This window comes from Lissotriton vulgaris, chromosome 4_1, assembly GCF_964263255.1.
Source record: "Lissotriton vulgaris chromosome 4_1, aLisVul1.2, whole genome shotgun sequence".
NCBI lineage: Eukaryota > Metazoa > Chordata > Amphibia > Caudata > Salamandridae > Lissotriton > Lissotriton vulgaris.
Window position 1 is genome coordinate 1,510,429,652 of NC_141691.1, and position 4,270 is coordinate 1,510,433,921.

Here is a 4,270-nt window from a genome sequence, read left to right on the forward strand (position 1 = left end):
CAACCATGTGAAAATGGGCCCATAAATCACATTCTCCTATTGAAATAGGAATATCACCTTTAGTACATGGAAGAAGACCACGAGCACGCGTATCCATATACAACTTTCAATGCTATTTAAAGTCATGCCTCTTAACCTCAACCTGTGGCCCCTCCTGAATCCTGGCCCAGTCAGCAAGTTGTAATGACTCGGCTGCACTGCGTTTTTCCTATTTAAACCATAGTTGTCACACACAGCGAGAGCCTGCTGCAAATTTACAATACTCGCATATGATTTTTCTTTGGAGATAAATATGTCACTAAAATATTACTTGGCGTTTCCGCAGAACATGCACACTCCATCGTACCTTTCTCACTAGTACTGTAAAAACTACAAGCTATGCACAAATGTTCGCAGCAGGTACACTATCCGACTCCTAAATTATACATCTCTGCCACAGGTGCATTATTGACCGGACAAGCAATATGACTCAAAGATCTTGAAACATATGCCTGGTGGATTAAGCTTTCTCCAGCGGGGGGCGCAGCCCCACAAGTTATCTCTGTGAAAAAGACATTTTAGTGACTTGATAACTTATCGCTTGCATCCTATAGTTTCAAAATGATTTCTTAATGATTTCTTAAAAGAAGTTAATGGTGTAGATCGGAAAGAAAAAAAAGTTGGGGGGCCCCTGAGACTGGAAACTGAGCATGCAGGTAGCTCTAGGATGTGCACACTGGAATGACTGTGCAAAAAGAAAAACAAACTCCACCACTGGAATCGGTTATATCCATTAAATGAAATTGCCTAGCGAACACGTATGCATATCAAGGCAGCCACTGCGTAAGATGTACAGCAAGTAAACATAGGGAGATGCATTGTAGGAATTTGAGTGCTTGTCCTCCAACAATATGCACTGCACATGAAGGTAAACGTGCCCAACTGAGGTTCCATGGGTTGCTCAAATGTGTTGCAGAAAACACATCCTCTGGCCAGAGCTGAGGTGCTTTCCAAGAGCACTGAATGTTTTGGGCCCCGGTATGCTCATATTGTCAACAACATGGTTAAACGCCATGAAGTAAGTGGCAGTGCCTTAACTGTATATGTGTTGTAAAGGCCACCTGAACCCTTCCTTCCCTGCCATGGTGAGTGCTAACCTTCTCTCCTTCTATAGACACATGCTCATATTGGGACATAATTTTGAAGTTTTATATAGCGAGAACTGGACCCAAAGGAATTTTAGCGCTTTACATGAGCCCCAGTCACATTGCAGACAAAGACATTTATATTAAGGCACGGAGATTATACTGAGTGATTTGAAAAGTATATTAGGCTGTTGACCCTCCCGCCGAGGCTTGAACCCCAATGCCTACATTCAAATTCAACAAATTTAGGTGTAAGGAAACTAGAACCTTTCTCCCGAGAGTTTAACAAAATAATAAGCACAGGTGGTGGGATCCATGTCACGTTTACATGGGACCCGTCTACAGCGTCGGATTGGTAACGGGGGCATTTGGGCAATTGGCCGGGTCCGAGTTCCAGCTGAGGACTGCTTTTGAACAACCTGGGGGACGATTTGGGCGGTGTCTCTGTAGTTCGTCTATACCACCAGTAGGCCAGTGGGTGTCTGAGTGGCCTTTCTGGAGGTAAATGGGCATTCATGAACTCCCGTATAGCAGCAACAGGTAGAGGTGTCACCCCTTTTCTTTCGCTGGGCCTCCCACTAATGTAGGCACACTAAGGCGGGCAAGGGGCCTGAGCAGAAGTGGCCTCACTTGTTTTCAGGTGTGTTTCACTAGTGTAAACTAATGAGTGCATTTTTTTACCCCCCTTTTTATGTAAAACTACGCTGAAAGCAGTGATTTGAGGGAAGGCATTATGCAAATGTGGGCTGTTTTTTTTGCGCATGCCCGGGCCGATATTTAATCCCAATCCAACCTTGCCCGTCTAATCCTGGGACCCCCTACCCTCCCCTGTACTTCACTGTCCACAACTTCTTGGTTAGCAAGAAAGGCCACTTTATTAAGACAGGTGCAAATAAAGTTCTGATCAAACATCTTTCAATTCATTATTTAATAAACCAAAAATTCCTTCAGCTTATTTTAGCATCCTTACTAAAGAGGAAACCCCACACCAAGTTAACCCAAACAAACCCAGAAGCAACTGACTCTTGTTGATACCCCCTTCCTTTCCTTTAACTGCCCTTTGAGGATGGACCAACCCGCTCCAGGCTGCCCACCCCCATAAAAACCCACCAACAAGGAAAACCGAATAGAGTTTTCCTGCCCCACCAATAAAAGAAGCCAAACCCGACCCTTAGAGCACCACAGATGAACATCAAATATCTTAGCAATCAAATCCCGCAATTCCAGTAAATAGAAAGACTGCCCCATTTGAGAAAGGTGGACCCCATCCTCAAGGAAAAGGTGCCGTTCAGTAAGCTGTAAATGAGGGTGAGCTAAAACGTGTACACCAATCCCTGTACAAAAAAGTCTCATAGCTCTATTCAGTTTCCTCCTTGCTCTTGCCATAGCTGCTTGATTTCGTGCTCCTCTCCATTTCAGCCGCGGTATAAATTCCATGTCACTAAAATATTACTTGGCGTTTCCGCAGAACATGCACACTCCATCGTACCTTTCTCACTAGTACTGTAAAAACTACAAGCTATGCACAAATGTTCGCAGCAGGTACACTATCCGACTCCTAAATTATACATCTCTGCCACAGGTGCATTATTGACCGGACAAGCAATATGACTCAAAGATCTTGAAACATATGCCTGGTGGATTAAGCTTTCTCCAGCGGGGGGCCCAGCCCCACAAGTTATCTCTGTGAAAAAGACATTTTAGTGACTTGATAACTTATCGCTTGCATCCTATAGTTTCAAAATGATTTCTTAATGATTTTTTAAAAGAAGTTAATGGTGTAGATCGGAAAGAAAAAAAAGTTGGGGGGCCCCTGAGACTGGAAACTGAGCATGCAGGTAGCTCTAGGATGTGCACACTGGAATGACTGTGCAAAAAGAAAAACAACCTCCACCACTGGAATCGGTTATATCCATTAAATGAAATTGCCTAGCGAACACGTATGCATATCAAGGCAGCCACTGCGTAAGATGTACAGCAAGTAAACATAGGGAGATGCATTGTAGGAATTTGAGTGCTTGTCCTCCAACAATATGCACTGCACATGAAGGTAAACGTGCCCAACTGAGGTTCCATGGGTTGCTCAAATGTGTTGCAGAAAACACATCTTCTGGCCAGAGCTGAGGTGCTTTCCAAGAGCACTGAATGTTTTGGGCCCCGGTATGCTCATATTGTCAACAACATGGTTAAACGCCATGAAGTAAGTGGCAGTGCCTTAACTGTATATGTGTTGTAAAGGCCACCTGAACCCTTCCTTCCCTGCCATGGTGAGTGCTAACCTTCTCTCCTTCTATAGACACATGCTCATATTGGGACATAATTTTGAAGTTTTATATAGCGAGAACTGGACCCAAAGGAATTTTAGCGCTTTACATGAGCCCCAGTCACATTGCAGACAAAGACATTTATATTAAGGCACGGAGATTATACTGAGTGATTTGAAAAGTATATTAGGCTGTTGACCCTCCCGCCGAGGCTTGAACCCCGATGCCTACATTCAAATTCAACAAATTTAGGTGTAAGGAAACTAGAACCTTTCTCCCGAGAGTTTAACAAAATAATAAGCACAGGTGGTGGGATCCATGTCACGTTTACATGGGACCCGTCTACAGCGTCGGATTGGTAACGGGGGCATTTGGGCAATTGGCCGGGTCCGAGTTCCAGCTGAGGACTGCTTTTGAACAACCTGGGGGACGATTTGGGCGGTGTCTCTGTAGTTCGTCTATACCACCAGTAGGCCAGTGGGTGTCTGAGTGGCCTTTCTGGAGGTAAATGGGCATTCATTAACTCCCGTATAGCAGCAACAGGTAGAGGTGTCACCCCTTTTCTTTCGCTGGGCCTCCCACTAATGTAGGCACACTAAGGCGGGCAAGGGGCCTGAGCAGAAGTGGCCTCACTTGTTTTCAGGTGTGTTTCACTAGTGTAAACTAATGAGTGCATTTTTTTACCCCCCTTTTTATGTAAAACTACGCTGAAAGCAGTGATTTGAGGGAAGGCATTATGCAAATGTGGGCTGTTTTTTTTGCGCATGCCCGGGCCAATATTTAATCCCAATCCAACCTTGCCCGTCTAATCCTGGGACCCCCTACCCTCCCCTGTACTTCACGGTCCACAACTTCTTTGTTAGCAAGAAAGGCCACTTTATT

General features: G+C 44.7%; 2 non-coding genes across 2 annotated transcripts; both read right to left on the bottom strand.

Annotated features, from left to right (window-relative positions):
* Positions 1–1,031: 1,031 nt before the first annotated feature.
* LOC147724161 (U6atac minor spliceosomal RNA) lies at positions 1,032–1,157 on the bottom strand. Its single transcript, XR_015295391.1, has one exon. It is a non-coding gene; the product is annotated as a U6atac minor spliceosomal RNA (small nuclear RNA).
* A 2,141-nt stretch (positions 1,158–3,298) lies between these two features.
* Positions 3,299–3,424, bottom strand: LOC147724162 (U6atac minor spliceosomal RNA). Its single transcript, XR_015295392.1, has one exon. It is a non-coding gene; the product is annotated as a U6atac minor spliceosomal RNA (small nuclear RNA).
* Positions 3,425–4,270: the final 846 nt, after the last annotated feature.